This window comes from Heloderma suspectum, chromosome 7 (assembly GCF_057233095.1).
Source record: "Heloderma suspectum isolate Gila_16-S chromosome 7, 16-S_ref, whole genome shotgun sequence".
Lineage (NCBI taxonomy): Eukaryota > Metazoa > Chordata > Lepidosauria > Squamata > Helodermatidae > Heloderma > Heloderma suspectum.
The window spans coordinates 44196127-44209821 of NC_139464.1; positions in this window are offsets into that span (position 1 = coordinate 44196127).

Sequence of the window (13695 nt, forward strand, 5' to 3'; positions counted from 1 at the left end):
TAACAGCTTTAAGCCTACCTTAGGATCAGGTTGGTCTTGAGCTTGAACCCTAGTCCTGGCTTTCTCATTTGCCTACTACTAGAAGCTTATGTCTGAAGGCAAAACCTGACATCCCCTAGAGCAGTTGTGAGGAACATGTGGCCGCTCCAGATGGGAGGGAGGGTGCTGTGGCACTCCTGTCCTGCTTGTGGGTTTCCCGTTGGCAGCTGGTTGGCCACTGTGTAAACAGAATGCTGGACTAGATGGATGCTTAGTCTGACCCAGCATGGCTCTTCTTACATTCTTATGGTGGACTGCAACTCCCAACAGCCTTAGCTAGCAGAGCCATTCGTGAGGGATGATGGGAGTTGGAAGTCTAAGAACGTCTGTATGGTCACACATTCCCCATCCCTGCTTGAGAGGAAGCTACTGTGTTTCTCCTTGACATGACCAAAGTTGGTCTGTTGAGAATGTAGATTTGGGAGAATCCTTGCCAAATCTGCACCCAATTTGAATCTTCTCTGGTAGGGAGTTGGGAGGGGAACCCGCCTGTTACCTGCAATCAATGTTGGGAGATAACAAGGGGATTCCACCATCTTCACAAACCCCTGGTAGATTCCTGGGTGCAGGACTTGGGTAGGGGCCCATGGAGGGAGCCAAAACCCCCATGGGCCAGATGGGGAATGCCTGCAGGCTGGATTAGGCCTGTGGACAAGACATTTCCCTCCTCTGTTCTACATGCTACTTTGGACGTAGTTCATGGGCTGAGGGACTATGGACTAAGTAAAAATATCCACTCCTTTTTCCTCTGAAATAATTAAGGGGGCTTCTTCATAAATAGCTTTTAAATCTTGCTTGTGAGTTTAACAATGTTTTGTTGTTGTTGTTCAGTCGTTAAGTCGTGTCCGACTCCTCATGACCCCATGGACCATAGCACGCCAGGCCTTCCTGTCCTCCGCTCTTTCCCGGAGTGTGCTCAAGTTCATATTCTTTGCATCGGTGATGCTATCTAGCCATCTCATCCTCTGCCGTCCCCTTCTCCTTTTGCCTTCAATCTTTCCCAGCATCAGGGTCTTTTCCAGGAGTTTTCTCTTCGCATTAGGTGGCCAAAATATTTGAGCTTCAGCTTCAGTATCTGTCCTTCCAATGAGCAGTCAGGGTTGATTTCCTTTAGGATGGACTGATTTGACCTCCTTGCAGTCCAGGGGACTTGTAAGAGTCTTCTCCAGCACCACAGGTCGAAAGCATCAATTCTCCAGGGCTCAGCCTTCCTTATAGTCCAGCTCTCACAGCCATATGTTGCTACTGGGAAAACCATAGTTTTGATTATACGAACATTGTTGGAAAGGTGATGTCTCTGCTTCTTACTATGCTGTCTAAGTTTGCCATAGCTTTCCTCCCAAAGAGCAAGCGTCTTTTAATTTCATGGCTACAGTCACCGTCTGCGGGGATCTTGGAGCCCAAGAAAATAAAATCTGTCACTGCTTCCATTTCTTCCCCTTCTATGCCAGGAAGTGATGGGGTCAGATGCCATGATCTTAGTTTTTTTAATGTTGAGTTTCAAACCAGCTTTTGCACTCTCCACTTTCACCCTCAACAAGAGGCTCTTTAGATCCTCTTTGCTTTCTGCCATTAGGGTGGTATCGTCTGCGTATCTGAGGTTGTTGATAATTCTCCCAGCAATCTTAATTGGTTTTTGCTCGAATCCCAAGATCCACCAGCCAGATCGAAATAAAAAATGGTGGCTGAGGGGCCAGACATTGAATGAAGTAACAGGGCACATGCTCAGCCCAAGAGTTTGTTTTCAGTACCAGAACTGAATTTGTTTTCTGTACCATGCACAAACCCACTCCCAGTTTTTCCCCAAGCATTCTTCATTTCAGTGGGTCTAAGTTGGGGTGGGGGAGCCTTTTTCACTTGTTGCTATCGTTAAACAACCAGAAGTCGGAAATGGTTGCTGAGCTGCTGCAAATCACCCAGAGAGTAGATCCCAATCTATCTTGTACCCACCCCTGGGTCAGGGTCCTCTAGCCACGAGACCTGGAGAGCAAAGGGCAGGGTCTGCGGATGATACCTCTCTGCCACACAGAAATACTAGGCAGGCAGAGTGGCCTCTTGCCCATGTGACCTTGACTTTGTTGACCACTTCCGTTGCAGCCTAGGATATTCCATTCTTTTCCACTTTGGCTAACTGCATGGTTCTTTAAAGCCAGGGCGGGGGAGCGAATCTTATATATAATGCTGGGATTGAGGTGATTGCCGGTCTAGCAAGAACTCAGGAGGAAATGAAAAACAAAAGAACGTTGAAAAAATAAACAAGGCCACTTCTGGGATCAAGTGAAACTCCCTTGAGCAAAAGTAATGCTTTCTGGAGGGGGTTGTGCTCCCCTGTTGCAGTTGGCTTGTGACTGGAGGAAAGGGGAGGGAAGAGAGAGACCCCCTAGATTAAACCATGGAGTCAGGTTTCCTGCTTTCTGTGTAGCAAATATGGTGTGGGGTGGTGGGGCGGGGGAGAGAAAGGATTGGCTTATCACCAAACGTTAATTGAAGAAGGAGCTGCGCAGCCGGGACCCCTGCAGACTGAAATGGAGGGGGAATAAGAGAGTTTGCATGGGCCATGGGGGGGGGGGGGATACTGCTCTATTCCAAAACAGTAATAGAGCTGCTACTGTGGGAAAGTGAGCCTGTTGCCAAACCTCAAATGAAGGGATGACCTGTGTGTGTGTGTGCATATGTGGGTGAGAGAGAGAGAGTGAGAGAGAGGTTCACCCCGTTTTTCCTACAGTAATCCTGCCATTAGGGTTTTGCAGTGCTGCCACTTTCCCCTTTCTAAGCCCTGCTTCCAGAAATCAGCCCCAGAACAACAAAAAAGCATTAAGAAAACTACTGTACTCCCTAAACACAACTTAAAAAACAAGTCATCCTCCACCCCACCCGCTTTGTCACAGTGGAAGAATTACTGGATGCCCTTCAGCACTGCATGATCCCAATTTGGTGCCCTCTGGAGTTGATGTTTACAACTCCCATCAGCCCCAACCAGTACAGCCAATGGCCAGGGATGATGGGAACCGTAGACCAAAATATTTGGAGGGCACATGGGTGGGAAAGGCTGATCTAGGAAATAATATGGTTGGCTATCGATGTTGTTTAAATTCTGCACCAAGGCCCTTTAAAATGTCTTTACACCTATTTCCCCCCAGTCAGAATCTTTCTTTGTGACTTTTGTGCAATTACATCCCAATGAAAGTTGCTCCAGCAGCAATATTGGCCTTATATGGCCACACACAGCAAACTCTGTTAAAGCCAAGTTGATCTCCTTCTTTGAAAAACAAGTACTAACGTCTTTATGAACATTCATTAATAAGTAGGGCTTAGACAAGGACGGCTAACTTCCTGCTTTGTCTTAAGAAAAGCATTTTAAACATTTTGTATCTGGCACCAAGGAACACTCTTTAAAATACAACTAAACATTCTGTACCAATGTGAAGATATATGGCCTCATTAAGTTCTTAGGCCGGTCCATCAAATGCAGAGTAAAAAATAAACAGTGCAAACATGGAACTATTTGGAATAGAAATGGCAGTAAAATAAGAGGGTGTTCTCAGGCTGAACTGACCTGCCAGTTCAATCAAATTACAATCAAAAACTGCCTCTTCACTTGATCTGACAAAGGAGAAATTTACGAGAGAACTGGCATGTATTCTAATGTCTTTCACAGAAGGAAGTGCATGGACGGGACAGATTCAAATGATCGCAGTTCCTCTTTGATCAAAATGAGGACCCTCACAAACCACACACACATATTTATGACTATCCATGAGGAACAAAGCATTGGGGCTGTGTGTGTGTGTGTAGGGAAGAACTGCAGCAGAAAATGGGGGAGGGGGAGGCTTAAGCACATATCTGCCTTCTGCTTCTCCACTTAAAATTACCACTTCCCAAAACTGCTTTTTCCTACAAGAAGCAGTTATGGGGGGGGGGGAGGTGTTAATAGCACATTTTCATGCTTGCAGTGCGTAGCTTGGCACTCAGGAGCACTTATACTCCTGAGCCAACTTTATCCCGGAGAGAGGTGGCAACATCCATACATTTTGGAGCCTCTGCATTTTATCTCTTTGGATAACTAGAAAAATGAATCTACAGTAGTTTAATCTGGAGGAGATGAAGTCATAGGTTTGGTTTTGGCTTAGCCCTACTTCGAGTGGACCCAGTGAAATCAATGGGAATTTAGTCACGACTAAAATTTCAGTGGGTTTACTCTAAGCATGACTTAAGTCTGGACCCAACCCATATTCCAGTGTTCCCAGATAGCCCAGCAAGGAGGAAGGAGTGGCATATCGTAGGATTGTTTAGTGGAAGAATGTGCTTGCTTTTCTTCCCATCAGTGGCAATCATCACCACTATGGCAATGAGTTAAAAGCTTCACACGTAGACATATTTCTTCATTCTACTGTATCCTTACAGTAGACTCTTGCAAAATCCTGGAAGTGTTTTTAAGGAGTTGGGGGCGGGGGCACTCAAGGCAATCCAACATTAAAGAGCATTCAAAATGGATCTCCACTGTCTTTTTTAGTACAGTTCATGAATAGTATAGAATAGTCTTCTCCAACCTGGCGCGTTCCAGATATCTTGGTCTACGGCACCCAGCAATCCTGACCATTGGCCATGCTGGTTGGGGCTTTAAGTCCAAAACATCTGGAGGGCATCAGGATGGGGAAGGCTGATACAGAATGGTAGAAGAGCTCGAACAGCCTTCCCCAATTGCTGGCTGGAATTATGGCAGTTGCAGTCTAGCACATCTGGGGGATGCTAGGTTGTGGAATGCTGCAGCTAGAAGCTTACTGTTCAGGAATTGGCCTCTTTACTCTCAATCTCAAGCCTGTCTCCCTCCTTCCACCTTAGCTCTTGATTTGGCTTAGCTCCTCCCTCCACAGCAAAACTCTGTTTCTAAGGCTCAGTAAGTAACACAGGCTGCACCTCTCCCTCTTTATCCATTAACCATAACTACAACAGCTGAAGATAAGGAGAAGAACCTGAGCAGAGACGCTCAGAAGCTTCTTGGTCCCTGGGAAGAACTAGATGAAACTTCAGATTATTGATAAAGAGTTATGCTTTATTGGATGTTTACATGGGCAAAGACGTCATGGGAAGGTGACTGATTAAAATAGGAGGAGAGGTTGAACACCACTACACGGACTCTTCTTTTTTTGATGGTTTGGAGAGGAAGTACAATGAGTGATCTAACTCCATTCTCTTGGGCTTATTGACCAGGAAATACTGATTTTATTGCAATGTGGGAATCGGTTACAAACCACAGAAAGAAGGCCCTGTACGAGGCTTGCAGCTTTTAATTAGACATTGATCTCTGGCCCTACCGGCATGGAGTACAGGTAGAGTCCGAATTCTAGTCCCAGTGAAAGAACCTCTCACACAATATGCAATATCATAATAGAACCACAGATGGAATATAGGAAGCTGCCTTATACTGAGTCAGAATAAACCAGAGAACAACAGATTTGTACATGGAAATACAAGAGTGGGGAAACCACATTATTTCAATGGATTATTTCTAAGCATGGCTAAGTCTGGATTCAGCCTGTATTTAGTGGGGCCTGCTCACAGGTAAGTATGCATAGGTTGCAGCCTGTAATAATTCTTAAGTGAGTTAAGAATTATTTTTCTAATGCCACATCCTTCATGCCAAAAAAGAGCCCTTAAGTAATCTTTGGAAGTATTTATTAGGTTTATTCAAGTCTATAGGCTACTAAGGAGAGGGCCTTTTTCAGTGGTGGCACTCCGGTTATGGCATGCCCTCCCCAGAGAGGCTTGCCTGGTGCCTATGTTGTAATATTTTCAGCACCAGGTGACAATACCTTTTTATTCTTCCTGGCTTTTTAGTTGCGTTAGTGCTAAAATGTGTTAGCGTTTTTTAGATCTTTGCATTGCTGTTGGTTTTTCTTTGGTTTTATTCTGTAGCTGTTTAATTTTGTACATTATATTTTATTATGTTCTTATATCTTATGGTTTTAAGCTCTATTTTGTGAACTGCCTGGAGAGCTTCAGCTATTGGGCAGTACAGAAATTAATAATAATAATAATAATAATAATAATATTTTATTACTTGAGGAGGAGAGTAGACACCTGCATTTTCTTCCTCGGGTGCCAAAAACAGCTTTGTTCAGACTACTGTACTAAATTGACTTTTGTCTGATGTGCTGGAAGGTATTATGGTCTCTGACTTGCTGTTTAATTTCTCAAGTGTCTTATAATGGTGACAAAGAAGGTGAGGCATAACCACTTTTTACTGAAATCAACCACTGAAACAGCAATGTGCAAACATCTGAGTTACGTGGAGGTGATCTTGAGGCATAAAATAGTAACTGAGGGGTATTATTTTAAGCTGTTGCCAATGCACAGATAAGGAATAACATAAAAGTTGTTTGTATGTTCTGTAATGCCAGTAATTGCTGACCTGTTTACTTAAGTTCTTTATATTCCGGATGTGAATTCAGGATGATATAAATCACTTGACATTTCTAAACAATAAGACAGGGCAAGTCCTGAGGAGGGGGAAGAGAATCTCTAGTGTATACCACACTTGGCCCCAGTTCCTTACTGCTTGGGAAGATGGCTATAAGCACAGATGTATAATAACTTAGATTCAAGCAAGGCAGAATCTAAACGTTTCCCTCCTGCACCAAATAAATTAGAGGTGCCAACTGAATAAACTTTTAAGGTTGCATAACTTAACCCCCACCCCAGATTTAAGTGTTTTAGCTCAGGAATAATTTGAAGATACTGTTTGTTTCCTGGAAAGTTCTTGGGGAATAGAAATAAACAAGCAAAATGCCTATCAATATAATGGGCGAAATGGAACTTGGTGTTGCAGGTGCAGAACAGACTTTGTCTCACCTTGATGGTGCCCAAGGACAGCACTTCTTAATTTTATTGCAATTTTAGACCTCCCAATAACTGGAGTTTTCTGGGCAATGTGCAGGTAAATTAAAAACAAAGTACAAACAATAAATAGTGATTAAAAACAGCACCTAATAAAACCAAGATGAAACAAGCAGGAAGGGGTAAAAACACTGCAGCACATAAAACTAGCAGCAAAATTAAAACAGTGCGGAGATCCCAAAGCACTAAAAAGCATTTCTCACTTAAGAATGAATGGGAACCATTTACTTACATGGGAGAGAAAATCAAGGCACAGATGCTAGTGGGACAGGAAGTAAACCTGCTCCCCCCCATTAGTGACCTCAGTTTTGCGGGGGTTACAACTTTGCTCTCATTGCATACAGCTCATTTATGTTTTATCATAATCAATGGGAACGGAACCAAGCCAGTACCTATCCATAGTAGCCCTATTCTGGTTTCTGTGTCTAAGTCGCCAGGTGATGGGACACAAGGCTGGGTTTTGGGATAGCTAATACTATTAGTAATCAACATTCTATCACAGTGGAAGGTGCTTGGTCAAACTGCTAAATCACAGGAAAGGCAGAATTTGTAATCTCTTAATTGGCTCTGTTCATGGTTAAATGCTGAAATCAATAGATGATGTAATGGAGAAGGAGAGTATTAAAAGGATAGGTCACTGTGTTGGTCCATAATTTATTTATTTATTAAATTTCGTAATCGCCCATCTGGCTGGTCAGCCGGCCACTCTGGGCGATGTACAATAATACAACAGTTTAAAACAATAAAATTCCACATTAAAACATCATATTTCTAAAAATACCTGAACAACCACATTTTTAATGTGTGGCGGAAGCTCATTAAAGAGGGGGCATGGTGGAGTTCCCTAGGGAGGGAGTTCCACAGAGTGGGGGCCACCACAGAGAAGGCCCTCTCCCTTGTCCTCACCAGCCTAGCTGTCCTGGCTGATGGGACAGAGAGAAGGCCATCTGAGGCTGATCTTGTTGAGCGGCCTATCTAGTGTTGCTGGAGGCGCTCCTTGAGATAGGCTGGGCCGGAACCATATAGGGTTTTAAAGGTCAAAACCAACACCTTGAATTTGGCCCGGAAAACAACTGGTAACCAGTGCAACTCCTTCAGCACTGGAGTGATGTGATCTTGCCAGCGGCTGCCTTTAATCAGGTGAGCCGCCATGTTCTGCACCAGCTGCAGCTTCTGAACTGTCTTCAAGGGTAACCCCACGTAGAGCGCATTACAGTAGTCTTAATGAGAGGAGACCAGGGCATGTACTACCGATGGGAGCAGATGGTCGGGAAGGTAGGGATGCTGCCGCCATATCAGATGGAGTTGGTACAGCGCTGTCCAGCTCACAGCTTACACCCGAGCCTCCATGGACAGCTGGGAGTCTAAAATGACCCCAGGCTGCAGACCTGATCTTTCAAAAGTAGCCGTACCCCATTCAACACCAGGTCAACATCCCCCAGCCTCCTCTTGTCTCCCACCAAAAGTACCTCAGTCTTGTCAGGGTTCAGCTTCAGCTTATTCCTCCCCATCCAGCCACTCATCATCTCCAGACATTTGGACAGGGATTCTACAGCCAACGTTGGTGAAGATTTGAACAAGAGGTAGAGCTGCGTGTCATCCACATATTGATGACACTGCATCCCAAACCTCCTGATGATAGCCCCAGCGGCTTCACATAGATGTTAAATAGCATCGGGGAGAGGATGGAACCCTGTGGCACCCCACAAGTGAGCGGCCACAGGTCCGAAACCTCCTCTCCCAGTGCTACCCTCTGGTACCTGCTGGAGAGGAAGGACCGGAACCACCGTAATATGGTGTCTCCAATGCCCAACCTCTCCAGGCGGTCCAGGAAGATACCGTGGTCAATGGTAGCAAAAGCCGCTGAGAGGTCGAGGAGAACAAGGAAGGAGCATCCACCCCTATCCATAAGAAGGAGGTGTTTGCTTAGTGTTGCCAGGTAGGGCTCCTGCACCTTAAATAGTTGCTAGGTAGAACTCGTGCACCTTTAGTAGTTGTGTAGGAGAGGGAATTTCAGTAGGTGTACTTTGTAATGCATCTCCCATCTCCCAGGGTGCATCTAGACAAGAGGGCGACTAGCACTTCCAATTAGAAGGCATTGTGCAGTTATTCCATCTTTTTCTCCTTAACACATTTTCTGTGGTAAGGAAAAAGACAGATGAGGTGGTGGGAAAACATGAGAGGGTTACAAGTGGAAGATGACGTCATTTGGACCCACCCTAACGTTGCGTGAATGAGGCAGGGTGGTGGCACCATAAAAGCCTTGTATGGCAGTACCTCTACACTACTAGTAAAGAGGCAGCAGCCTTGTCCTCTTTTGCAGTTGGCCACCCTGTGCAGCCCTTATTCTGAGGCTGCACCAAGAACATCTCCCACTACAGGCAGCCCCTTTCTCTAAGGGTTGTGTCCAATGTTATTCCTACTTAGAGTAGACCCACTGAAATGAATGGGAGTTAAAGTTAGACTAATATTGGATACAGCCCAGTGTCATCAGCTGCAGGTAGTATCCAGGAAGATTTGGGAAGGGGAGCAATTTGTATGCACCCCTCTCTCCCATCAGTCTTCAACTGCATGGGTGGTGTTTCATCACCTGATGTACTTTGGTGTCAAGCACCTGTGATTCAGGCATTTCTTGCATGGCAGTCTTGATCTGGGGAAATGGAAAAGGAGAAATGGGAGAGGTGGCTTTGGAATGTTGGCCCACCCAGAAGTGAAGTGTCTCTCCAAGAAAAGGAATCCCTTTTATGTTAACAGCACAGTTGCCCTCTAGCCTCTGTCACCATTCAAGTTCTCCATGAGACCTTGTGTAGTGGCTTAAGAGTGTGAGTGAAGAGGTTCCTGGTTCAGATCTCCACTCAGGCATGAACTTTCATGGGTGATCTTAGGCAAGCCACTATCTCTCAACTTCTGCTACCATTTGTGATATGGTTGGGAGTAGGGGGCAATAGTGGCTGGCCTGTCTTACAGGATTGTTGTAAAGATTATTAAAATGCTTTGAGAGCAAACGAAATGTGCCATGTAAATATAAATAGCAGTACTGGGCACCTAATGAAACCAGCACAGGTAACCTGACACAACTTTTTCCTATTGGCAATTTCATCTGCAACACAATTGGTTTCTGGGCCTGGTCATCCAGTAACATAGTCTTCCTTTCTTGCCTGATCTCAGTCAAGGTGTTTTCAGAATTCAAAGGTTTTCCTGTTTCCCCGTAAAGTGCCACATCCTGCATGGAGATCCACAGTGGTGAGCCACAATTAGCAGTGACGATTCAGCAATTCTGCTTTCCCCTTCCTCCCCACCCAATTTTTATTGTTGTCACCTAAGAACGAATTAGCACTAGATTATTATTTTTTGGCTCATAGAGTTTATTGAGGAGGAAGCATGAGACCTCGCCACCACCAATGCAGCAGAGACTCACATCCTGTGCCAGAATTGTCCCTCAAATTAGCAAACTGATTATCAGACCAACCTATATTGAGCTGAACAAAGCGACAGAAATGGCCATATTTTTTATCTAACTATGCCAGGGCTCAGCCCAGAATGTTTTCTGAATGCCAGGAAAATCCGAAGTAATAGTAAGGGTGCATCTGAGCATGTGCAGAATGAGTTTCCTTGATTGAATGAGTAAGCGCAGCCATCCCTATCCATCTGGGAAGAGAGAGAAGGGCTGGGTTTCAAGAGTGATTTCAAGGCTTTGGGGACTGCCCAGATGTCTTGGCCTACAACTCCCATCACCCCTAGACAGCATAGCCAATGATGAGGGATCATGGGAGTTATAAGCCAAAATATCTGGAGGGCTGCAAGTTACCCACATTTGTTTAATGGGATGCCCTTGTATAGTTCTGGCCATACAGGGTTGTAATCAGGTAATTTAATGCTCATTGGTTATCTTTAAACAACCTTTCAGGCCCACAGTGCTTGTAGGGAAAGATTTCTGCATTTCTAGGAATATGGAATGAGGACGTTCTGACTGCAGAACACTGAGTACAGAGGGGTGCATGTGTGTGTATCATGTAGGGAAACTGGGCAACTTATAATATAACTACATAAATCTTACATTTTTTTTCTTGCTGCCACTATGTGGAAACAATTTTCAGGAACTTTCCACTGGGAGATATGATGTTTGAATTGTCCCTAAGTTGAGTTGGACACTTGTAGGTTTTAGTGCTCTGCTTCTTTTTTCAAATTACATGGCCTATTAGTATATAAGGGAGCAATCCTATGGCCCCTAGACAGTGGCTAGACGGCCATAGGATATCTGTGTCAGGAGCGCCCTAGCTGCCTCTTGCAGTCCCCACCAATAGCCAACTCAGGACACAGATGACGAGGAATTCTGTCTGAGACTTTATTCCTGTATTACTTTATGACTCTTTCAGATACTAATCACTAGCGACAAAGCCAGGAACAGCACTGGGGAAAGATAGCAGAGTAGCCTAAGCTCCAGGTAAGGCAGTTGGTCCCCGTTTGAAGGAAAACCACAGGAAGACCCTGAACGTATGGGCTAGGGAGAGATCCTCCCTCTTTTCCTTGGGTCCTCGGGACACGACTGTTGTTTGCGCGCCAAACGAGCGCTACACCTCCTTTCTGCGCCCTCCATCTGTCGTCGCTCCCTGCGTCTGCGCTGAGCATCCAGCAAGCCCCCCTCCAGCGCTCTCTCACTGCCAGGGTCACTATCTACCCCAGGAATGCTGGCAGGAGGAATCTCTGCCAGCTGCTGTGCTTGTGAGAGATGAGCGAGCTCCTCTCCCACAGATTGCTGTTCTTCCTCAGAATCAGAACTGCTCTGGGGCTCTATTGGCTCAGTTTCCACCCTGACAATCTGCTTTTCCGGGAACCGACCTCAGAGACCACGCTCCGAAGTTCATTCCCGGAGAACTGACCTCCCCCCACTTCCGTGCTGCCTCAGAGGCAGCGTGGAACAACCCCATCCTCTGCGCTCGCAAAAGGAGCATGGAGTGGCCGAAAAGGGGTGTGTCTGGGGGCGTTCTGGGGCAGGGAGGGCGGAAATGCCTGTACAACACATCCAATGTGTCGTACAGCAGCCTCCTCCCCTGCTCAGCCCTCCCACAGCTAGACAGCCACAATCAACTGTCTAGCCGAAAATGCAGGGCAGGAGGAGTGCAGAGTGAACGATACCCTCTGTGCTTCTCCTGCCCTTCACTGGATAGGTGGTCGCCTCCAAGTTCGGAGGCGGCCGCCTATCTGGATAGGATTGTGCCCTAAGTCTTCAAAAACACAGGAACACAAGGCCCATCTTTAAACACTCTTGGGTTCCTGCATCTGTAATTCCCAACTGGGCCAGCATAAATACACAAGTGTATTAAAGATGTTTGTAATATCCATCCCTCGCGTTGTTGTATCTCTGTTGCTCTCTGCAGTATCACGACCCATAACGACACCAAATGCCAACGAAGTGAAAAAGGGCTTCTAGTCCTCACTAGGGTATTTGTGTGAAACTGCCATCCTCCCTTACCACACCCCCAAATTGTGAACCCCTTTGCCTGCTTGTACTTCCCAATATCCTCAAATATTTAACGAACAGGAGAGCAAGCAGGATGTTACAAAATATGAGGTGCCTTTCACAACGTGGCAGCAGCTATGAGCCTAGGCAGAGTTGTAGCTAATGAGGAAAGTGTGAGGTCTAGTAGCCACCACCAATCTAACAGAGGCTCACCTCCTGCTCCAGAACTATTCCGTGTCACATGAGCCGCAATAAACTGGCATTGACAAGAGTAACTTCTCGCACCATCCAACTATCTGAGATTCACCAGATCAAGAGAGAATACAATGGCTTAAGGACAGACTTCACTCAGTGATAGATGTGCAAATCACTACCAAGTGTTTAGGGCTTCAAGAATTAATGTGTGGATAGTGGTCTCTGAAACCTCTCTCAAGCCAGACAACACAAATATGGTCTTATAGAATATAGTTATTGCTGAAACAGTCTAAGGGTGCAATCCTATGGCCGCTAAACAGTGTCTAGATGGCCATAGGATTTTTTGTTTTCTAGGAACCAAGCTCGGAGCCAGCACTCCAAGGCTGGTTCCCAGAAAACTGACTTCCTGTCCCCTCCCCCGCTGCCTCATAGGCAGCGTGGTTTGTCCCCTGCTCCGTGCTCACAAGAAAAGTGTGGAGCGGCTGAAAAGGGGACACTCCTGGGGGTGGGGAGGTGGAAGCGTTGTTACGATGCTTCCTATGAACCATCTGGCCTCCCCCCCTGCCCTGAGACGCCCTGACTAGACAGCCAAAATCGGCTGTCTAGCCACAAATGCAGGGCGGCTGGAGCGCGGAGGAGAAGATCCACTCTGCCCGCCCTGCATTGGACAGTCATTCGCCTCCGAGTTCAGAGGCATACGACTATCCCCATAGGATTGTGCTCTAAGAGAATAATAACCCTTAGCTAAGATGAGGCAGTTTACAAACATCCCTAATTACACATAACTTATAATCACTAAGAGTATAATGAAAATAATGGCAAGCTTTTTTTCAACATAGTAAAACCTAGGTTCCTCTCAATCTAACAGTCAATATCAAAGTGTCATATTTATCTAAATGGAAGGCATTCTCCCAGGATCTCTCCCAAACAAATCAAACCCTGGTCTTTTATAACCCCCATAAAGTTGATGACCTCATCCTTAGTTTCAGACCTGGTCTTACCACCATTCCCATTGTTCTCAATCTAACCAGGCCTGCCACTGACATCAGTAACACCTAGACAAAGGTATCCCTGCTAAACTAAGCAGCATGCATGCTGCTTCC